Raw genomic sequence first — 24,133 nt, forward strand, 5'->3', positions numbered from 1 at the left:
AACCTGTGAGACCCCAAGAAACTGCCGACGGGGTGGTGACGTGCTGTGCTCAGACCAGGGCTAACCTGCAGCACCCATCCCCAGTGCAACGGTGCACTGCACGGGACGGACTCGTTTCGAGGCAGATTCCCCGAGCAGCTGGGGAGGGCCGTGGCTGTCTGCGTGGAAGCCGGCTCCAGAGCCCCTGTCAGCAAATCACCGACCCAGCTCAGCTCACAGCAGCCACGGCACCCTTCCCCCTTGTTGGCTGGGTCAGCGAAGCATCGAGGTTTCCTTCGCACAATGACTTGTTTGTCAGTAGAAACCCATTCTGTAGACCACCCCCCATTTCCCAGCCGGTTCTCTCCATCCGTCCAGGACTGCCCATGCAGGTTTCTCTTCCCGTTCCTTACCATGTCCCTGCCGATGTGCCTGGCCCAACAGCTTTGTTGCTGCTCCAGCTGGATCATCGGGAAGGAGGTTCCCGAGCCTGCACCCTCAAGGTTACGTGTGGATGAAAGAGCTGCGGTTGCCGTCTGGCCTGTTTGCAGTACTCACCCTTTATCGCCCGACATTAATGGTTTATGGCAATTGGAAGTAAGTGATGAAAGGGAAACTGCTCTGGCTGTGAGGGCCTCTGAATGACCCTCTTCATTTCCCAGGATGGATAACAAAACCAGCCACTCTGGAGAATGCCAGGGCCATTTGGCCAGCTCAAAGGGACGCTGGGGGAGCTCCACTTGCCGGGCTCTTGCCAAGTGTCCCAGCGGCCGCAGTAGGGCCGGCCAGTCAGCCCCAAGGCTCCCTGGGCTCCCCACGGGGTGGGCTGTGGCCTCGGGCTTGGTGCACGCAGTGGGTCTCGCCCCTGCCAAAGTCCCCCGCCACTAATTCAAAGCCTTGTTCTACCCCCAAATTTTAACGATGGGAAACCTTTTGTTTAAAAAAAGGGAGAGGAAGGGAAGTGGGGGCCCGTCCGGCTTGGGAGAGTCAGGTTTTGTGCCTACCTTATTATGTGCTAATTGGGATTTTAACAAAGATTGTCCCATCACGTGCAGGTGGCCAGTGACAACGTGCCTGTGACTGAAGAGCACGTCTTGACATAAGGAGAGTCCGGGAGCTCAGTGGGAGCCAGCTCTTCCTGACTGATCTTCTGCGTGCCCGTCTGGCGCTCCATGAATAATTAATAAATTAATGATACACCTCGCTGCTGTACGTTAAATACAATGGCAGCTTGCAGCTGAAACCTACCTGCTGCCGTGCAAAAACCTGGCGGAGCGCTTGGGTGCAGGCAGATCGGTTCATTACTGCGGGGCGGCGCGTGGAAAGCTGGCCCTCGACCGGGGTGTTTCATGTGGAAGGGTGCAGTGGCACCCTTCATCTGCAAGGGAGATTAAACCCTGTTAACGTGGTCTGGCTGCGCAGGTGGGACTGGGCTATGTTTAAACCACGCTCCTCGGCCACGGAGACATTTACAGAGCCGGGAAGATGGACTGCATTGTGTGGAGGTGGGGTTTGGTCCCATCTGTGTGCGACTCTGCCAGTGGAGCGGTCCCCTTACGGTGGGATTTCCCAGGTTTGTAATCGCTCGTCAGGGAAATGACCAATCTGACAGCAACCAAATTTGGGCCAGTGGACTTCTGTTAGGGGGTTTGTCAAGCTTTTCCTTTTGGGCTGCTGAAACTGCTCATCAGGAGTTTCTGCACTCCCTCGCGGTGGTTTTTCAGGTCATATTCAGAAAAATATAAAGACCAGCCAATGATTTAAAAGAGCCGATACTAGAAAATTATTGCATGCCAAGAGACAACTTCGTTAAGGCTGCAAAGGCAGGCACACAACACTTTGGAAATATTGCTTCAGCTTGTGCGGGCAGCCCCATCTCAGCACCTTCTGCCTGATGGTGTCTTTAACACCATGGTCATGAGCCACGTCTCTGTAGGAGCCCCAGCTCATCTTGTGCACGGGCTTGGTTGATGTTTGCCAAGCCCCGGGCTCACAGCAGGAGCTGGAAGGTAAATGCACCAGGGGCACATGGGGACAAAAAGGAAGATCTCCTGCAGGCAGTTTCATCCCCTCTGAGTTTGCTGCGGGCATCTCCGTTCCTGCAAAAGCAGACACCTAGCACGGAAAATTTCAGCTTAGGCACCTGAGGTCTGGCAGAGTTACAAGCAACAAAACCCGAGGTCTTATAACAGGATGCTTCAAGCAATCCCTACAGCAGGCAATGCTCCAAGCCACTGCTCTGGCACCGGCTGCGATGTTACAGCACCGCGCCGTGGGCTCAGCGCCCCGGTAGGCGAAAAGCCAGTCCCTCCCGCACACAGCTCACCGGCCGGGTCACTGCCGGGCTTGGAAATGGGCTGACCGAAAAGGCAACTCGCAGGGGCCGTTCCTGCCAGGTAGCCCTGTTCCTGCAAAGCGGGTTGAACTCCGGTGAAGCGGGTGGCATTGGAAATACAAGGCAGGCTGGGGCGGTTTGCAGAGGCAGCAGTGCCCTCCCGGGTCGGGGGCTGCAGCACTGGGCTCTGAGCGGCTCTCGCTGCAGGGCCTTGTTAGCGGCGTGTGCTGCGCTGGGAAGCCTTTGCCCAGGGTGGTGTGAAATCCTCCGTCCTCTCCCGACGTGCCAGGCATATAAACATGATGTTCCCCTGGTCCCTGCAGAAGCCTGCTGCATCGCAGGGGGAAAAGGTTTAATGAAAAATTTAAAGGCCGGCGTCTTAAAATAAATTCCAATCCTGGCTGAAATTTCACAGCGGCTGCTAAATGTCTCTCGCTCTAGGACTTGTGTGCGGGAAGCGAAACAATTGCTCCCTTCCAAGAGAAAAAATGGGCCTCGTTCCCTCGCTGGGCTGATGAGACAAGAAGCCAGCTCCACCAGAGGGGTGGGAGGTGATGGATGTAATTAAAAGCCCAGAGGGAGGGAGGGAGGGAGGAGAGAGGGAAGAACAATAAATGGAGGCAGCTTATCTTGCGGCTGAAAGCTGATCTTCATGGGCATGTAACATATGGTATTTTCAATAATGGATAAACAGTTTAAAGGGGACCTGCAAATGTTGTCTTTTAATGAGCTAGCAGCAGGGTTATGTGCTGAATACCCTCAACTCACCTTTTATCTTGCTCCCAGGTCCCCCCAGTTGTGGCCAGCCGGGCTCCCGCTGGGCTCTGAAGCCCCAGCACACACTATGTCATGTCACAGCTGCCACGGACCCGGCCTGGTGGGGTCGAGGGGGTGAATATAATTACCCAAGCTGGACTTTGGCCAGGACAGCAGGGCTAGTTCCCTTACTCTTGCAAAAACGGCTGTGGGATCTTTAATTACCACCGCAGGTCAAGACCCTTGGTTTTACCAGCACATTTCATCTCTAAGACAGCATCGCTGGCAGCCCAGGGCCCCGCTGCCGCAGCGTTAACTTCGGAGCACTGAATTGTGCCTGCGTTACAGGTGCCGCCTCTTGAAAAGGTAGGGAAGCAGCAAACGAGCATTATCTCAGGAGCAGGTTTCAGGCTTGCTGCTTCAGGCATCTGTTTTGCAGATCCCCAGAGGAGACAGGCTGGAGGTAAATGTTTGAGGCAGCCTCTGAAACAGCCGCGCAGCCCTTACTGCTGCGCCCGCTCCACGGAGCTGCTCTCCGTGAGTGGGGACAAAGATCTGTGGGCGCAAAGGAAACTCTTGTCCCAGAAAAAAGTTGCATGTGGAGATCAGTCTCCAGAACCTGGGGCCTGCCTTCGCTGGGGGACCTTGGGAAACGCTCAGCAGCTGGAGCCTGTATTTCCCATATAAGCCATGCCCAGATAAAAATGGGAAGACTTGAAGAGGCAAGCTGAGGTCTTGGCTCCACCTGCACCTTGTGGGCTTAAGTAGAGCTCAGGGAACTTGGAGACACTTGGGAGAGACACATTCAGCCCTGTAAGTACTTTTCCATTGATGGGATTTAATTTAAGCTCTAGGTTCATTTATTTTCTCTCCCCTGGGAAATAGTCAGTGGAAGCAATGCCTGTCCAGTGTACGCCTTGAAAGCAGGGCTAAGTGGTGGCTGTGTAGAAGGGAGTTAAGGAAGCTTTTACCTGTGCTGCTTTCCCTCCGTTCCCGCAGGCAGCCTGGGAAGGGGAGATCCCAGTCACCTCCTTGCCGTGTTCACGGCTAAGCGAGGGGGCAATCGCGCTTCTGTTTCCTCAGAATTGCAAAGAGAAGGACAACTTGCAAATTTAACCTCCGAGTCCAGATGAGAAGGCAGCTGGCTGGGTAGCGGCGGGGGGGCACAGGACCTGCGCTGGGCGCTGTACTGGCAGCAGGGGGTGAAACGGGGCAACAACCAATGTGTGTGGGTTTTGGAACTCCTCTGTCCCCGCCACTGACAGACCTTGCCTCTGTGAGACAATATATGTGTTTTAAAATCACTGTCAGGCCTCAGTTGGGTTAGGGTCAAGATACCAGCTACAGCAAGCTAGGAGGATGCAGTGCCTAGTTTATCTCCAGTGCCTCACAGTCTAATAGCATGCTTCCAGAGGGTTAAACTGAATCCACTTTTGAGGCTAAGCTTTCAGCTGGCAGAAATCTGTGTGGATCCTCCAAAGCTCTGCTGCTTTACATCAGCTCAGGCTACAGGCAGCCATGCTCTCTTTTCATGCTGTAATCTCCGCACATGCTTATGCTTGGAATTATCTTCTTCATCCTCTGACATCCTCTGATGCCCACCAACAGCCCTCTCTCATCCGTGTCGGCCTAAGTTTCATGTTTGTGTTAGCTTCTGCCGGACCACCGCTGAGCATGCCCTGTGTCTCCTGCTCCTTGGGAAAGCCAGACTGCGCGGGAGCTCATCACACATTAACGGGGACGTGGAGATAAGGCTGGAGAGCTCTCTCCTCCTCACCTGAGAGGAACACAAGATTTGCTTTTAAGAGGCATCCACTCTGTAGGCAAGGTTCAGAGCTTTTGTTTAATACCCTTCTACGAGTCAGCTTTTCTTAACACCCGAGAGAAACTGAGCTCGAGAAACCCTGGTGCTGAGCAGAGCGCAGGGCAGGACATGGTCCCACAGCCCAGGCTCCTCCGAACCCGGAGCTGGGCTCCTCCTGCAGCACCCCAAACCCCTGTTTCCGTCTGCTGGCACATTTCCTCGCCTGCGTTCAGACCCTTCCCATCTTTCAGGCAAAGCCCTGGGAGTCTGGGGCATTTTTAGTTAACTGAAAATATACATGTGTTTTGGGAGCCATCTCCTTTTGTACCAGCTCATTAGGGGAAATAAATGGCCCCTGACCATCTGTCATCTTTGTGCAGGTACCTGGCAGAGAGGGGTGGGAAAAGGCGCGGAGGATCCTTAATCCGCTCAGGCTTCAGCAAAGTGAACGGTGCTTCCCACAATATAATTACAGCAGTCCTGCTGGAAAGTGACAGACCTAGTGAGTCGAAATAGATGAATGTAATTAAAATCCCGGAGAGCAAGCGATGGAGACGGAGACACACAGAAGAGCAGCGGAGGGAGAAAGAGCGGTGGAGGGTGAGGAACCAAATAACAGGAGGCAGCTAGTCCAGGATAGGGACCATATGCTGGTCTCATTAATGAAGAAAAAGGGTAGAAACTTATTACTGATAAATTCTGGTCTTTTCCTCTCTTCTACTTGCCTTTTTAAAACATTTCATGGATTTAAAGCCTGAAGGACAAGTCTAACCATGCTGTTTGACCTGATACGTAAACCCAGCCCCAGTGGGCTTTGCATCCAGATAGGAGGTTTTGCCCTTCGAAGCTTCATGCCACTGCCTGTGGATTAAAGAAACTTTTGTCCTCTGAGCATCCCTGGTTTAAGAGGCTACTGGTATGAGGTGATGAGCTGCAAGAAGTCTGCAGGAGATACACATGCCACTGGCAGAACGTGGGAGGTATGAGGGGAGGCTGGGGTCAGGCACTGCTTCATAGGCATGAGAGCAAAGTGCTTGGGAACCTGGGGCAGGGATTTTTTCAGCAGAAAGCAGCTTTGCTGGAGTTGGCCCCACACGAAGCAGAAACCCAGCCACTGTCAGGAGGACTCTGGCAGCAGCGACAGCTTTAGACCTTCTCTTCTCACGCTGTCCCATGTCTCTCCTCTCCCTTCAGCAACCACAGGAGCAGCAAGCCCAGCTCTCTACAGCTCTTCCCCTTGCTCTCAGTCCAATTGGTACCCCACGTCCTGCTCTCCTGTAGCAGGAGCTGGCCACCCTCTCATCCTTAGGAAGCCAGAAGTCACCTTTGCCTGCCTTGCAGCAGGCTGGCTCCGGCCCTTGCCACCGTAACAGTGCAGGAACGCCAAAGGAGGGGAGCTGGTGGTGACTGCTGGCTGCAAAAGCCAAGCCAAGATTTCAAAAGCTGCCTCAGCTTGCCAAGTGACCGGCCAGAGACAGAAACCTCAGGGAACTCATTTACTGGGGTTCTTTTAAAGCTGTCAGGGCTGGCACACAAACCCCGCAGCCCCAGGATCGCGAGTGCTCCTGGAAAGCCTGGTGCGTCCTTAGCAGAGACACGCAGTTGAGCTGCTTGGTGCTGGGCTTGTGCTTTAAAGCAGCTCTCAGAAGCACTGTAATTGTATTGATCAGGAACGATTGTTTTCCCTCTTCTTTCCTCTTTAAAATGCCTTTTTTCTTCCTGCCATCTCTTTGATGTCTTTTAATTACCTTTCCCCTCCTCCACATCCCCCTTTTAGAGAACTCTGAATAGGTGGGCGAGGTTTATTTATTGGCTTTGCTATGGATGAGGCTGGGTGTTGAGCAGCCTCTTCCTTGAGTAAGTCATCTTCGGGGGAATAATGCAATAACAGGGGCTGGGGCTGCTTTCCTGGGAGAGGCTGAAAAGCCCCGTTATTGCTCCATGCAGCCCTTGGGTCGGCTCCTGGCAGCCTCCAGCCCGGAGCTGGGGTAGCTTCCCAGGATGCTCCCAAGAGGAGGAGGCTCTGGTGGATAAACTGACTGTCATGGAGTACCCTGCTCCTACCACAGGAGCAACCGGGCTGTCTCCCAGCCACCCCCCAGTTTGGTTTCAGAGCTGAGGGAAGACTGGACTCCATGCCGGGAGGGAGGGAAAGAGGAGGAGTTTTCAGTCCCCATCTTGAGGAGATCTTCACCTCCCTGTGGCGCAGACCAAGGCTGGATTGGCACGGGTCAGGCCTGGGATTAGCAGCTCCCCGTTCTCAGCACAAGCGTTTTGTCCCTCCGCTAGGATCAGCGTCTCTCCGGAGAGAGCCACTTTGTCCCCATCCCCCTCCTCCACCCTCCCCTCACTCGGAATGGATGGGAAATTTGAGGAATGTTCAGATTTTACTCATTAGCCCAACCTCCTGCTGGCCCTGGTTTAAAACAACCTGCAGGGGCTTCCCTTGATCGGTGATGTATGAGTGGCAGCGATGGGGCAAGCCAGACATTGAGCCTGGCTGGAGTCGGACTGCCTCACATTTCACTGCTAACTTGTCTTCTGCGACTGGACATAATTTAGTCTAATTGTCTTCATGTGGGTTTCTTTCATCATGGCCACAATCTGGTTTAGCCAGCGGCTAACAAGGACATTTCAATGGGTGTCGGTCTGGTCCATCTCTGCTGCTTCTTTCTCTTTCAGTTTCCCAGGGCAGGGCAGCGCGCTGATGGGGAAAAGAGGCACTTTTCCAAAGAGCTGGGCTGAGCACAGGAGAAATCGGGGAGAGGGACCATGTCCCTCTCAGCAATGAGCTCTGGTATGGATCCCACGACTGATCCTGCTTGATTGCTCACGTCTCAGGGAGCAGGGAGGGAAAAACAGCTCTACCTTTTGCCTAGCTGGGAGGAATTGCAAACGTGCAAATCCTAAGCCCTGGCCAGAAGGATGAGAAACTGCCGTTAATGTCCTTCCGTGCCGCTGCCGGAGACAGTGAGCTGCAGAAATGGGTAAGCCACAATCAGAGGTGCTTCCTTGGAGCCCTCTGCTCCCAGCCAGCACGGAGTGGACTTGCCAAGTCCTCCCTTTGCCCTCCGGCAATGGCACGCAGGTCATGGCAATTGCTGCTGTGGCTGTCCTGGGAACCTCTGGAGGCCAGGTTGAACGTTAAGTCCCAGCAATTATCAGACCTCTCAAAGTTTTGTGTTGCAAAGTCGGAGTTTCCCCAGCAGCTGAGAGGCTGCTGGGTCCGTGCCCTGCAGAGCTGAGGTTTAGCCATGGCACCAGGCAGGCCTGCACCCGCGGAGCATTTCCCCGTGTGCTGCAGGCACAGGCTGGCTTCAGCCGTCGGCACCTCCAGCAAGGGCCTCCGTGGCAGCTGCCCTTACTGGAGTGCGCCAGCGGCTCCGGGCATCCTGAACCGCACACGTCCTTCTGCCGCCTGTGACGTGCCCAGAGCAAGCAGAAGATGCTTCCTCTCCGTCCCAGGGACTGAAGCAGTCTGGGAAAATGGGCCACGTGCTTGGGTCTCCGGGCTGCCTGCAGCCCGCCATCCACTCGGGAGCCGCTCAGCTGCGGCAGCGGAGGGCTCTGTGCTCCAGGAGGGCCCGGAGCACCCAGCCGGAATTATCTTGCCCTTTTGTGCGAGATGTTTGGGTTCAGGGCTTTGTTGTTGTTGTTGGGGGGGTTGTCGCTTTGGTTTTCTTGGAAGCATGTCCCTAGATTTTGACGGGAAGAAGCTGGCGTTTCATGAAAGCCTCTCCCTCGTTATTTAATGTTAAAGCACTTCAATTAGTTTCATTTGATTTACTTTGATGCTTTTGTTCCCCGAGGTTTCCAGCACACAGGGCTGCTCCACCTCTCGGTGGCTGCTCCACTTTGATCTCCGCAGCGCTGCTAAGGGCCTCCTGCCACTCCCCAGGCTCTCGGGACAGAGGCATCCACGCACAGCAAAACCCGGTCCCCGCGCTGGCACCGCCGGGGCTGCGGCTCTGGCTGCTCCGCTTCCCCCCGTCCTGTCGTCACCCCCATCTGTTCCAAAACCAATATTGACTCGGGAGTGGGGGAGCCCCCTGCCAGGCTGTTTTAATCAAAGCTTTCCCCAGCAAATGAAGTTTTTACAAGAAGGTCTCCAGGTGCTCCAGCTAGGGGAGGAGGACACAATGGCCGGCCCGGCGGGGGCTTGCTGCTATGGCAAAGAGGGGGAGCCGGAGGGGCCAGGAGCCCCGGGTGAACTCCTAGGGTTAGGCTGTATCTGCAGGAGCCAGACAGTGGTTTGAACACAGAGCCAAAACATTTAACATTTGCAAACCAATTAAGAAGAGGAGAGAGGCAGGGAGGGGAGGTTGAGGCATTTCAGCACAGAAATTTGTTCTCATGGGAATGCTACAGCAAAGCCCTCTCCGCGTGACAGATGCCCTCGACCAGCGTCCCCAGCTTCGGCATGAACCTTCTCTTTCCCATTCCCACTCACCAATAGCTTTCAAAAGCTGTTCTTTCCCTAGTTTCTCCTTCTGGCCAAGGATGAGCAGCAAGGTTTGGGTCTCTAGAGCCTTGCCATAATGATTTGCAGAAGAAGTGTTAATACACGGTTGGGAGTGATGCCGAACTCAAAGCAGCTGGCTCCAAGGGTCAGAGCAAAGAGTGGGCAAGTACGGGAGGAGCTCTTCTGCCTCCTCACGAGCATCGCGCCGGTGACTGCTTTCTTCTCCGAGGTCTCAGTAACTGTTGTACCTGTGTCCCACCAGGGCTGGAATAGAAAGCAAATTGGGTAGACAACATGAATGCAAGCGAGGGATGTGCTGCCATACTGATTTGGGAAGCAGGAATGGTTAGGAAGATCACTTGAGTGATGACCCTGCCTGGGCCGGGTACCACACGCACGTGGCAGTGGCAAGCTCGGGACTTGCTCCTGGCATTTTGCCTTTGGGTGCCACTTCCACTGCATCCCTTGGGAGTACACAGGGACACCTGTCTGCCTCCCAGCAACCAGCTGGCTTGCTTGGGGACGGCACATCTCGGCCCTACACCTAGGGATGATACCACGGCATGACAAATCCATGGCCATCTACCCTTTACATATCCCGGAGCAAGCCCAAGTGCGGGACACAGAGGTGAACAGGTCAGATGAGACATACTCCAGAGCAGCAGAGAGGTAGCTCAGCACTTTTTGGGTGCTCCTATACAAAACGGGGGGAAAAAATACTAGTAATCAGTTAAAAATGCATCTATTGAAAACAAATCAACAGCTCAGAACAATGGGTGAGGGTAAGGAGAGGGGCTGGCTCAGGGAGAGCAGATAGACCCACGGAATGAAAGATTACGCGCTGAAAACAAGCATTTAAAAATAAAAAGCAATCTTTACACCACTTTTCAACTGCTTGGAATATTTCCCCTGCTATGGAGGTCGCTGCCCGAAGGCGATTTTAGGTAGGGACAGCATAAGTAGGGGTTTGTGGTTAAAAGCTCAGAGCTTTGGCGGCAATTGTAAAATGCTACCAGGCTTCCCAGTAAACGAAGCGCCTTTTATTTTCCCACTTTAAAGGGAATGTAATTAGTTTAAAACCAGCAGCAGGGAAGCACTACAGCTCCTTTTCCAGGGACAATGGCAAAATAAGTGTATCAACGCCCTGGCCAGCATATTTTGCTTTCCTGATGAGACCAGCTATTGCCTGGAGCCTCTCTTTTCCCCTGAGAACTATCCCAGGCTGCTCTAAATTGTGCACTTTTATTACCGAGCTGGGGGCACGGCAGGCCGCCCGGCTCCGGCCCCCCAGGAGTCCTCCCACAACCGACCACGGGCGCCTGCCCCGCAGGTAACCGCAGCCAGAGGCATCGACTTCTGGGGACCCCGGCTCCATCTCGAGGACTCCACGTCTGCAGAAAGGCTCAAAAATTTTGGCCGAGCTTTCCAGCCGTTTTTCTGTTACCTGCCCCAGTACGTGTCTGCTTGACCTGCACGTGGGAGCATTGTGAATGGGTTTATTCTCCCAGCACCCCCACGAGGAAAGCAAACAGCTATTATTTTCTTTGGCTTCTTACCAATATTTTCCAGTTTCTGAAACAAATTCTCTGGAAAAACTGAACCAAACAATATCTCAGGACTAAGGAAAACCAAAAGCTTTCCAGCCACAACCTTTGTCCCCATCATGAGCCTGAGCTTCGTATCGGCTCCAGTGCTGCTGGAGTGCAAATGTCGCACTGAGCTTTCTGCACTTGCCTCCGTGTTCTGGGGAGCGTTTTACACCGCTCCCTCCTGCCGCTGGGCAGGGAACCGGAGCCTGTGCTGGAGGTGCTGTCGCTCGGCTGGCGGGTCGTGGGTTCCTCCGGGATGGCTCTCCTGGTGCCCGCTTTTCCCGGGGAGGGGGAAGCTCCCTGCTCTCTGGGCAGGCTGGAGGGGCCGGGGCTGCTCCCTCTTCCCTCGCCTGGAGCAGGAGGCAGCGGTCCCAGTCCCATCCCACCGGGGATGTGCCTCCATCCCAGCCAGCCTGGGGGACACATTATTATTTCCCCGTTGATAGGGTTCAGTGGGACTGAAAGAGCTACACGCCCTCTGGTAATTTGTAGTTTGTCGATGCTGAGCTGACATTTAACTGAACCCAGGGCAGCAGCAGGCAGTGAGGAGCGAGGAATCGCTCTGCTATTGTAATACCCGAGACACTAGGAGCTTGGCTAATAGGGGACATTCTTTCCTCCCAGGACTTCCTCCATGACTTTAATGCATTCAGGATCAGCCTTGATTATTTGGACTCATTAATGGCAGCATTTGGGTGACTGTCTTCCCCATTTCCCTAGCATGAATATTATCCCTATTTTGTTCTGCATTGTTCATAACCAGGGGGGACAATTAATCAGAGCAGAAAGGACTTTATTCAGCTGGAATTCCTTCCACGGCTGGACCACTGAGAACAAATTAGCAGTTCACACATTGCAATTGGCCTTTTCTGTGGACACAGAGTTTGGACCACAGTCACCTCTGAGGGGTGCGAGGGAGCCTGCACCTTCCCCCTGCACGGGGGTATCACCAGGGGCTGACCGAGCTGTTGGAAGGCATTCCCGCCCTCCTGGAGAGCACTGCGGGAAGGCCGGGGCTTCAGGGAGACAGAGCTTATCCAGAGAAATCTCAAAGTGGCAACTAACCACCAACCTAAGCACTTACATTCACGTCTGCTCCTAATTTAGGATTACTGCCTTCACCGCTTTTTCCTAACTGCTGTTTGTCTGCGTGTCCAGGCAGTGAAGTGGTAAACGGACAGGCTCTAACCCTGGTCCTGACGTTCACTTGCTTATCTGCCACGCTGCTTTTTTCAGCAAAAATGGCTAGAATAGCACGCCTCGGAGCAGGCTGGGGCTTGTGAGAGCAGTGGCCTTTCTGGAGTGAACATCTGGGAGCTCTGCAACCTGGCCTGGGCTCAGCTCTGACATTTGTCTCTGCTGGAAACCCAGACCTTCAAGGGCCGAGCAAAAGTGACTTGCTGAGTTGTGTTGCTGCTGTGCTCCTTGCTTTAGCCGCTGCCATTAGCGGGGCTTGGCTGGCCGTAGCCCTGGCACGATGCTATCGACCAGGTGGCCGGGTGGAGGGAGACGTGGAGACTAATGGAGTTCAGGGATTCTCTGACTCAGAGGCTAAACGCAATTTCATTCATTGGGCAGTGAATGCTAATTGCTGATTAAAAACTGGTACCTGAGGTTCACCTCTTCCCAGAGGACACACCAGTAAAACTGCAGCTATTATAAATGTCCTAAGCACAGCCTCCTCACCATGAAATACAGCGATCTACAGCCATTATTTTCAGCTCCATGCTGCAAACTGTTTGCCAGCTGAAGGGCTAAACGGATCAGCTTCCCTGTTCTCTGCAACACGCGACTGATGATGTCAGCTGCCTTGGGGGGGTTCAAGGCTTCCTTGGAGATGCTCGGTATTGATTAGGAGGTGGAGTGCGATCGTCCTTATCTGCCTGGTTGCTGAGCTTTGGGAGCTTCCATAATGGTGAAGCAGACCTCGCCCCTCGAAACAAACACTTCATCCAAGGAATGTTAGGAAGGAACGGGCAGAGAACTTAAAGATGCCTGGGGGTGCTGAGCCACGCTGGGAAATGGAGTTGTTTGAAGCACAGGGGCAGTCCGTGGACGGTGCCCAGAGGCACGGCTGGCTCTGTGCTCCTGGGGCTGCTGGTCTGGTGGCAACCGCTTCGGCCACAAAGTCTGAGATCCTCTCACAGGGACGTGAAGTTGAAACATAGCTCCTTTCTGCTCGCTCGCGGCAGGGTTCAGGTGGTGTGAGAGCATGGAGCCTTCCACGCTGCGGCAGCCAGATCAGCCAAGGTCACTAGCAGCCTGATGCTGTTGCCATCTGATGTCTGTTTTAAGGGTGCTCAGAACTGACTGACCTCATCTTGCTCTGTTCAGGCAAAATGAATGCAACCTGCAGCCTGTTTCGCTCTCTCAGCAGCCACTGGAAAGCAGCCCAAGGACTGGGCCTGTTGTAGAGAGTGGGGTCCTGGGAGGTGTTTCTGCAGTGGAGCAGCAGCAGATTGACTGAGATTGACTCTGTGGCCGTTCCTTTTCCTTTTCCCTTTTCCCCTTTTCCTTTTCCTTCCTTTTCCTTCCTTCCCGTTCCTGATAAACACTCTGCAGATAGACAATCCCCAGCTGCTGTCCCTGCTATACATCTGTGTTGCACTCTTTGCTAATGACGTCTGCCCTGGGATGCCGGATGCAAAAATACCACCACCACCCCCCAAATCTGGTTTGCATTTCCCAAATTTTATCAGGCACGGATTCTTTGAGGTTTTTAAAGACTCCTCTCGTAATGGCAGTCATTGCTTTTGGGCTGCAATCTTCATTTACCGGAGTCCGGGCGCCCTGTGATTCTCAGTCCATGCTATTTGATCTATATGGTTTGCTGCTCCTGTGCCTTTCGCAACTCGAAGGCATGGGAACAAGGATCTCGCCCTCCACAGCCCATTAGGAGCGTTGATCCAAGACGCTGCTCAGCGGCGCCAGAGGAACACTGTTACTTCTGCCTGCAGCAGGGCTCAGCTCCTCGCTCGGTGACCCTCAGCCCAGCATCGTGTCTCTCCGGCTGCTATCAGTGAGGCCTCCGAGGTGTCTCAGCAGAGCAGTAAATGACCTGCTCATCAGGGGATGAGTTAATGTGGGAGATGAGCTTGGCCCTTCAGGCTCTGTGGTCTCCAGGCCTGTGTTTGAACCCTGCAATCATGTCTTTGCAACACCCCACGCCCCTGGTCTCCGAGGAGGCTACACATCGAGCTGTGCACAAGGTCCCCAGGGACACCACGCGCCCAGTCAACACACCCAGCCCATTGCAATGGCTTGGCTATTGGGGTGGAGGGGAGTGGCAGTCACAAAAAGGTTAATTTTCTAAGAGGACAATGAATGCAGGATGTTCAGACAAGCCGGGCCGGCTCTGTCCTTGTGCTACAGATTTGCTCCAGCAGGCATGAAACCAGAAAGAAGTGATTCAGCTGCTGACCTGCAAGGCAGCCCCGTGGGGCTTGACAGGTTTTGTTGGAGAGGAGGACATGTTCCTGCCTGTGAGCTTCCAGCGCTGATCTCGCCGAGGCGCAGGTTAGCAGTGGCAAACCCTGGCTGACCCAGCTGGGAAGGGAGCAGGCTCTGCGAAGAGCTCTCTCAGGAGCTGTGTCCTTTCTGGGGAGATCAAACAGATCCCCTGGCTGAGCCCAGGGGAGCTTCAAGGGGTTTGGCTTGTGGCTTCCACAGCAGCGGTTCACAGAGGCCACTTTGGGAAGCAGAATCCATTTTCCCAGATAGGGTTCAACGAGGGGTGAGAGCTGCCGTCTGCCAGCCCTTTCTCAAGCCCCCCTAAGCCATCCCGTTGTGGCTCCTTGCAGGTGCAGCTCCACAACCTCTGCGCTCATCAGCCCGCGTGGGGCTGGAGAGAAAGGACAAGAAGGAGCACAATATTTGCATATCGATAAGGACTCTCTTTAGGATTGGCATTTTGAGGTATGACTGCCACACACGGCAAGGACGATCAAGATGTGCCAGCCACCCTGCCTGCAGCGTGGAAGAGTACGCGGGCACACAGGCTGCACGGCTGGGGAGCGCAGGGCAGAGTCACGGGACCGGGGAGGCCCTGGCCGGGTGCCTCCTGCTAGGATGCTTCCCTCCACCAGAAATGCATTAAGAAGAAATTGAGTTTGGCTAGCAGTCATTCCTCCGATCGATGAGATGAAATTTGATAAGGAAACAGGAGGAATGTGCTCAGCACATGCAAAAACCCATCTTCAGATCTTGCCCTGTGGGAAATCGGGCAGGAGGGATGGGACTGTGAATACCAGCCTTCCTGGAAGGCTTTTCTTGCCGATGTCTGCCCAGGGTATCCCAGGGGAGTTTTCAAGCTGGCTGCATCTCAGGAGCCACGGGGCCAACATGCAGGCAGGCCAGCGGAAGGGCACCAGAGGCCGGCTGGTTTCAGCAGGGCGAGGGCCAGAGGGAGGCATAGCCCCTGTAATCAGGTGTAGGAGAACCAATTTCCCAGCAAACCTGCTCCTGACTGTGAGTCAGCCAGTTGCTGTCCAAACTGGAGTACTTTCAGATCACTTGGCTTATCCCAGAGTAGTGCCGTTTTTATGTGAGAGTACCTGAGAGGGGAATCCCACCGGAGGGGGTCTGTGCTTTCATCGGATTTTCAAGGATTTCTGAGTGTCTCTCTCGCTACTGAACATGCAAACCCTGCCTGGAGGCAGCCGAAGGGCAGCCAGCCACAGGACAAACATCCAGCCCTTTCACCAGAGAGCAGCACCACATGGAGAAAGGACGTGCGGGAAGAATTGAGACCCTCTGAGACGCTCCAGCGGGCTGGGAACGTGTTGTGGAGCTGCTCTGCCTTCACTCGGTGATAAATGTCACACAGGGACACAGGCAACCTCCCTGCCTTCACTGCACAAATGGAAACAGGGAGGTGGCTGTTTGATCCCCTGGCGCCTGCGCTGCCGCTTGAAATATGGGCTCGTGTCAGCATCAATTTCGAAATGTCTCTGTCAGGCAGGCACGCTCCCCTCAGATGCGTGGTGGTGGCAGGCAGCACACCACGACTGTGATAAATAAAATTTACTCATTTACTGAAACGGGGGCAATCTACAGTGAAACACGCTGCAGGAAGCATGCCCTCCTCCCGACGCGCCCAGTGAGTCACTGCAGCTCCCTGAGGTATCAAGATCTGGAAAGCACCCAAGACAACAATCAACCAAATCGGGTCTCGGCGATAACGCTGCATTATCAGGCTCCATCCAGCTGCTGAGTCAGCCCTACCCGCCCTCCCAGCCTGGCGGGCGACCAGCGACAGGGCTGCTGCCTGAGCGATAGGGGATCAGGGCCCCTTCCCGCCCCGTGCAGCTTCCTCAGCAGCTGATAATCCCCCCCGGCTGCAGTTGTCTGCTCTGCAGACCCACGCAGACGGACGGCGAGTGCCAGCGCTGAGGGCGACATGGAGGAGCTGCGGGGTGGACTGGCTGGCAGCCGCGCAGATGGGCCCAGCCAGAGCCCATGCACGGGCACAGGCGCACGTGCGCAGCTTTCTGCTGGCCGGCTGGGGCTGCGGATACATTGATGGCTTTGGCCATCAGCTGGCGGCTGCCTTCGGTGGCACCGTGGTCCCCAGCTCAGTGTCTGGCCCTTCGATCCCGCCGGCTGCCAGGATCCGGTGGTGCATGGGTGCAGCGGGCAGGATGCCCCACCGTGGCACAGGCAGCCCGGGCTCCTCTTTCCCATGGCTCACCCTTGCCCGTAGGCTTCTGCTTCAGAGCAGAGCCAGATGAGACAGACGCTGGTGCGCAGGGGCTGGGAGGAAGCGAAGCGGCAGGAGAGGGAGGCCCTGAGGAGAAAAGCGGTGTGACTGTCACCCTGCGGAGAGGGACTCTTTGATGGTCACGTCCGATAGCTCACGGCGGCTCTCCGAGCAGACCGGCTGCTCCCAGCACGGCTGGCTTTTGCTGTTAATGCTGGAAATCCTCTCTTGGCCAGCTGCGTGACCAGTCACCCCTGCGCCCAGCAGACACAGCTGCGTTTCGGCTGGCCCTTCAGCAAGCTAACCTCCACTAATAAAAGTCAGAGGAGCAGCCTCCTCTCCCCCCGCTGCCGTGGGTGCACAGGCTGCGGGGATACGGTCCCCGCCAAGCTTGCGAACAGACCTGCGGCAGACTGGGCTGAGTGCACTGGGAGGCCAGTACTTCTACTGGGCTGGGGCAGGCAGGAGCCTTCCTCCACGGCTGGCAGGGGGACAGCCTCTCTCTGCAGAGCTGGCCATGGGATGGCCAGAGCATCTCCTGGGTGCCAGCATCCCAAAGCTTCTGCTGCTGGGAGGAATCAGGCAGGGAATGGCCGGGAGAGGGAAATGGGGGTGCCGGGGAGAGCTCAGCACGATGACAGTGCAGGTGGGAGTGCTCTGAAAAAGCTGCGGAGTGTCTCATTTCTTTGCAATATTTAATGTCTCCATCTAGCATTACTGTATTGTTTGTATTACAGTATATTATCAGTGATGTACTGCTGTGTTCCCATGTCCTAGAGTTTCAAAATTTCTGTTTGACTATAATTTAGGGACTGCGACCAACAGTGGTTTGGAACTAAAACAGGTCTGGAAAAGGCAGACTTGTTTGTGGAGCACAAACTTAGCTTTGCAGCTCCATTTACTTCCTACTCAGCTTTCAAACCTCCGCAGCTTCCTCCCCACCAAGCTTCGCTTTGAGTCTCACTTTTAAACCTGTCACATTTCACTTGCTTTAACAACAAAATGAGAGGCAGACCTGAGCAAGCAAACCCTGGACCAGAACGTTCAGTATCTTTGCAGCTGGATCCATTAACTTGGGACAAGAGGGTGGAAATTCCCAGCACGTTCGGTGCACATGAGCCACACACTTCAAAAAAAAAAAAAAAAAAGAAGTCCCTGCTAAAGAAGCCAGTGGGAAAAGCCCACAGGATGGTGAGCGGAGCTGGGGGACTTAGTGCAGCTCATTCCAGGGGATCCCAGCCAGCACCTGCACATCATTCATCTTCTTTTATTGCCTTTTCTCAGCTTCTTGCTGTATTTTAATGCAAAGCCTGATACCCCCTTTGGAAAGAGATATTCTCCAGGCCTTCCCACATGCTTGGGAACGCTGCTGGCCCTGTGTTCTGGCCAGATAAATAGGCAGAACAAGAATTTGGGCCCAGGGATGTGATGAAAGTATTTTCACCACCAGAAGCCTTGCTTCCCTCAGACCGGCCTGAGCAAAGCCTGGGCCACAAGGTTGTGATCTGGACCCAGCTTTTCTGGAAATGCACATTTGCATCTGTGGTTCCATTCAGCCCCGGAGCAGCAGTAGAGTCTAGGTCTAAACTTCAGAGTTTTCTCCCCCTTCCAGGATGTTCTCATCCTTCCAGGCTTCATCCCGAGCTGGGGGACCTGCCCGTGCTGTGACAGCCTGCCCCAAAGTCCCTTTTCCCATTGCCCGGTGCGGACATGCTGGGATCCAGTGTCTGGCACCATAGGTGGGTAGTGCTCCAAAAGCCCCGCAGTATTGCCCTGTGTTGTGTGTGATCGTGCAGTGCAAGACCCGCCGGTGCCGGGGGTGGAAGGACGGGGACAAGGGGCTGGGGCAGGGCTGCCGGGCAGTCGGCGCGGCCGGTGCTAAGCCTGGCCCCCGTTCCTCGCTCTGGCGCTGCTCGCGGCTGGCCGTGCAGCAGCAGGTGTGGTGTGACACATTCGCTCTGGGGCTAATCCCTTGTCCCTATTTTCCTCTCAGCATGGGAAAGCAAATCACTACTTTTAATCTCATTTTCCAGCTCCCGCTCCGGGGGCGGGGGGGGGGGCCCAGGCCCAGGTGAGAATGCCCCGGCCTCCCAGCTCTGTTTATTTTATCTCCTGACCTGACAGAGGGGTTTTTCCCACATACAGGACAGTCAGAACTGTTGGGGCCACGGAGAGCTCCGTGGTCACTAGAAAGCCAGGGAGGTTGCACGCCGGTGAGCACAGAGCCCACCAGAGAAGGGGGAAGAGCTGCTGCTGTGTACAGCCAGGGTCCTTTGGGCACGTCCCTCGCATCCGTGCCTTCGACTTTTTCTCAGTGGTATAGACCTCTGGGTGCTAAACCCAACCCTTTGCACTGACACAGGCTTCCCTGCATTACCGCACTCCTCCCTGGCCCCGATCCCCAGCAGAGGGAAGTCAGGCCCTGGCCCAGGCTGCCCAGGGAAGGGGCTGAGTCCCCATCCCTGGAGGTATTTAAAAGCCAGGCTGACGTGGTGCTTGGGGACATGGTTTAGTGGTGGGTTTGGCAGTGCTGGGTTAATGGTTGGACTCGATGATCTTAAGGGTCTTTTCCAACATTAACGATTCTATGGTTCAGAGCAGGGACCCCCAGCCCAGCTGCGAGTACAGGGAGGAGAGCGAACGGTGGGGCTCAGGCAGCTGCCGGCTTTGCCCCAGATCTCCCCCTCCCAGCAGTGCTCCGGGCCCCTGTCCCAGGGGCTGTCCCACTGGTGACCCCAGAGCATCTCCCTCCCTTCCCGTCCCCGGGAGGTCCTGGGTAGCCTGCCTTCCCGCTCCCAGCTCTGCCTGCAGCTCTGGGTTTGCAGCTATTTAGCAGGCAGCAGCTTCAGACACATTTTGTGGCCACACGCAGAGACAATAATCACTTGTAGTCTGGCCTCGGCATTGCCAGCGGCCTGGCTGGCTGCGCGGTGGAGGCAGCGAGGACGGCGTCTCAGTGCGTGGACGACATTCCTCGCCATCCCGGCGTTGGGCTGGCCCTCTCCCACCCGCAGGACCCCCCGGGCAGCGGGGACTGCACGCCTGCCGCAGGGCAGTGCCGGTTAAAGAGCAGCTGGGATTTTCCTGCTGTGCACCACCGGCCCGCAGAGCCCCACATGGTTTTGCCGGAGGCTGAAACGTGACTGGAGCTGGGTTGTGGTAAGTGGGTGGGATGAGAGTTTCACGACCTGGTTCCAGCAGAGGCGTGGGCAGCATCACTAGAATGATTAATGCTGGGGGGAGGCAGAGAGAGACCTAGCAATTGCTGATAAGGGAGGGCTGACAGAGACGAACGACAATAACAGAAAGGACCCGCTTGTCAGTCACCACGAGAAATCCCCCCCCAGGAAATGATAAATCGTGCATGCCACCTGCTTCCACCTCTGCCGATTCAAACCATGGGATACCTGGGAGGCCAGCGCTCACACTACGTGAGATTTCCAGGGTTATTTATTGGAGCTTGTAATTCAGATGAGAAAAATGGAAAATATCATGCGCCTCTCATCCCAGCTGCCTCCCCGGCTGCCCATCCTGCTCACTGCTTTCTGCTCCCTCCCTCCCAGCTCCTGGCAGCTGAGAGGTGAAGCGCAGAAGAATCCAGATGATCGCTAAAGCTTTGCTTCCCGGGGCTGTGGAGAGCTGGGTCCTCGCAAATTTGCTCTGCAGCTGCCAGCGCGAGGGTGGAGGGCAGGCGTGGGGAAGGGGAAGCGGGAGGTGAGACGAGGAACAGATCCGCTTCAGAGAGAGCAGCTCTGAGGTGCTCAGCCCTCAGTGCTGGCACTTGCGATTCTGCTGCCTGCGCCGGGGCCTGCGTTGATCCACCTTTACACAACCTGGCAGCAAAATTAAGTGGCGTGTTAGCAATAAGTGGTCCTGCCCTTCTGATTGCTGTTTATGACTAGATAGCATCAGCTACTGCCAGCCATCAACTGCTCCTCGCCTAAACAGGCAGGGAATCTCAGTGCAGCCAGGGGAGCAGCAGAGGAGCTCAGGTCCCCTCTGGGGCTTTACGGGCAGCGAAGCATCCTGCAGCGTGGGAGCAGCCCTGTTCGAGCTGGGCTCTGGGGTCATCTCCTTTCCACTGCTGGCTGCATTTGGAACGTAAATGAGAATATAAGCGACCTCTGAAGATCACCCAGGTGAAAGAGCTCAGGCCGCCTGTCCGTGCCCTGGGGCGCTGGCTCTGCAGGCCCGGGCAAAGGCGGAGGCTGCTCGGGCACCCCCCGCCCGGCCTCGCCGCGGAGCTGCCGGCGGCGCCGGCCCCGGTGTGCGCTGCCCTCTAAAGGCCGAACCCCGGGGAAGCGGGAGCAGCCCGGCGGCGGGCAGCGGCCGGGAGCGAAGGGCAGCCGGGCAGCGCGGCTCCGGGGCCAGCTTCTCGGTAGCTCAGCGGGGCAGAAGCGCTGCTCCGGGACCACCGTACTGGGCTCGGCTCTGCGGGGCTGCCCGCCGCCCCCGAGCCGCCCCCGGGGCTCCCGCTCCGGCGGCGCGGCCGGGCTGCGAGTGCCCCCGCGCGGTGCCGGGGCCGGGGCCGGGGCGAGTGGTGCAACCGCGGGAAGAAAAGCAGGCAGAGAGGCCCTCTCGGAGGTGGAAGGGTCACCCGGGCCGGGCCGTTCTCCTGGTCCCCAGCGCGGCTGGGATCCGCATCTCCCGGGGAAGGAGGGAGCCCCGCTGCTGCCTGCGGGACCCAGGGCTGCCGGTGTGGGACGGCGGGGCAGGTAGCGCAGGGCATCCGTGCTATATACCCTGCTTGCAACTGTCTGATGAGTTTTTAACATCTGAGCTATAATTTTTCTGCTTTGTTTTGCTGGGGGTAGGAGGGCTGCTGGAAAAATGCCTATCAAAATCATTCAGCTGGCCCTTAAAAGAGGGGGGAATCAGGCTGTGCACAAACTAAAAAAAAAAAAAAAAAAGGATTGCTGGCTTTTCTCTGTTGTCCTGTTCCAGCACTCTCCAACATTACACTGAGACAGGAGAGAGGAAGGACGAAGAACCCTGTACCAGAGATACGGCTTTTGCCATCCCTGTGAAAATCCAACCTAATTTGGGCAATGCTAAAGCTTTATATATATATATATATATGTATATATATGTAATCTCATTCCACAGCTGTAGAGTTGAGATTTTGCAGGATTTTAGTAATTAAAAAGCCTGCAAATTGAAGCAACACTGTGCACATTCCACCCTGAGTTAAATAGGACTTTCCTGAAAATGCAGGTGTGGGTGATTGCAGGGTAAAGCTCACAGCAGAGGGATTTGGTGTGCGGAGAGTGATGTGGGAGCAAAAGGCTGGGACCAGCCCCTGTGATGGGGAGCTGGGGGAAGCCCTGACTGTCTCCAGGCTCTGCTGTGAGAAAGCTGCAGGGGAGGGAGAGGCCGGACAAGGCTGAGCTTTGGGCTGGGGAAGCCAACCCTTCCTCAGCCTGTTCCCAGACTCCGGAGCGGCAGCCAAGGCTTCCCGGTGAAGTTCAGTGGCGTGTCCCTTCAGCAGGGCACCGGGAGAGCTGGCGGGGTGCAAGGGGAGGTGGGCCATGCTCCTTCTTCCAGCCCCCTGCCCTCCTCCCTGCTAGGCACAGCGTGCCCAGCACCGGGATGGGTAAACTCAGGATGCTCGCCTCCAAATAGCAGCGCAAGCGCAAAAATCTGAAAGCCTGAGCTGCTGCCCCTGGGGCTGGTGGCTGGGGAAGGGGCTGCCCTCCTTCCCGTCACGCCAGGCTGTTAGAGTGCTGGATCTGCCATGCTGCGTGCCGGTTAAAAGGCTGGTGCGGCATGGCCAGCGGCCTTGGTGGTGGTACAGTCCAGGAGGGTAATGGGTATTGGATTGCTCCCTTAGGTCTGTTCTTGAACCTAATCCTCATTAGACTGAAACCCATTTCAATTAAGACAGGCTGGGCTCCTCCTTTGTCTTTCTTTTAATTGGACCGTTCCCGCTGCTAAATGGGCAGCTTAAGCATCCCAAAGACCCTGAGAAAAGCCCGGCATGTCCCCTAATGGGGTTTGAAAGTGGAGAAATAACAGCATAATCAGTCTCTTCCTCTTTGTGTCAGCCCTTGATTCACACCGCCTGCCCCCCTCCCCTTCACACCCTTTCACTGAGTGGCTGCTGACAGATGGGAACAGGACCGCCACCTCAATGGGGTCTGTCGGGGGCTTTCATGGGCCCTGTTGCCATTCTCTGTCCTTCTTCGTCTACTCTTGGCCTTTGTGCCAAGACTGGGAACAAGCTGGGAAAGCTGAGCCCGTCCTGTAAATACCTGCCTCCGCTGGATCAGCTTAGGGCTTAAAGGACAAGACGGGGAATACTTGGCACAGCTCTTTATCCCTTCCTCTGCTTGCCTTACTTTCCCTCCTCTATCCTCTCTTGTTCCTTTTTTTTTTCCATATTTATATACCTTGTTTTTCTCTCTCGTGCTCCTCATGTCTATTTTCCCTGCACCTTTTTCCTCCAGCGGCCTTCCGTTGTCTCCCTTTGCTCTTGTTCTCCTTCCAGTGACCCCTTTGGTGGCCATCACCGGTCAGCTTTTGGCTTGCCCAGACCTCTCCTCCCAGGTCCCTGTGCGTCGCCGGGAGCTTGCAGAGGACGCGTGACCTGCTTGCAGGGGAGCCGAAATTGAGGTAATTGCTGGGCAAGCAGCTCCTGCATCTGCCTGCTCTGACGCTCCTCGTGCTTGCCTACCCTAGCGTCCGTGTGTTTGGAGCAAGCGGCCAGAGAAGCGCATGCTTCTGCCTGTATAGCTGACTTCCCAGCTGGCAAACTGGTCCAAACCAAGGTCTGCCCTCGCACAGGGTCCAATGGGCTTGGCCAAGCCCAGGCTTAGGGCTGCCCACAGTTTAAAATCCAGGAGTTCTGCTTAAGCACCCAGGCAGGTCTGCTCAGGTCTGGGCAGGCTTGCCTACCTGCCCCGTAGCAGGGCGGGCACCAATTCACAGCGGCTGGGGCATTACGCTCCCTCTGCCAGGCAGGCTAGCCAGGAGGGGAATCCTTCATTTCCAGTAGCTGGGCCGGCTCAGGGCTTTCCCTTGTGCTGGCAATGGAAGAGAAGCTCAACAGATTGATGTGTGACTTGCTCTGTCCATCAGTGTTGATAGTCCAGAGGGTGTCCTAACCAGTCTCTGCCACTGGTGACTGCTGGGGAGGTGGGTTAAGGGGCCTGAACCTGTATTTCAGAGACATGGCCCAAGACCTCCCGGGACAAAACAGGGCTTTGATCCCCTGTGTCGATAAGTAAAAATGGCTGAAGAGACACTTCTCTTACCCTGGAGACCCCCAGGCACGCAGCTGCCAGTGGGGGAAGAGGGGTCATTTAGAGGCTCCTCTCGTGGCTGGAGGACCAGCTTGGCACTTCGTGCTGGGGACATCCTGGAGCACCTCTGGATCTCCATGCACGGGGATGTGCCCTGGCCGGGAAGGCTCTTCACAGGGTTTTGGACGGCACTTGGTGCTTGGCCGATTGACAGCTCCTGCCCTTACTCCTCTCTGCTGACCCCCAGGCCAGACTCCCCCTTTGGTTAT

This window comes from Nipponia nippon, unplaced genomic scaffold (assembly GCF_047370975.1).
Source record: "Nipponia nippon isolate SJK-2023a ecotype South Korea unplaced genomic scaffold, ASM4737097v1 scaffold_19, whole genome shotgun sequence".
In the NCBI taxonomy this organism is placed as follows: domain Eukaryota; kingdom Metazoa; phylum Chordata; class Aves; order Pelecaniformes; family Threskiornithidae; genus Nipponia; species Nipponia nippon.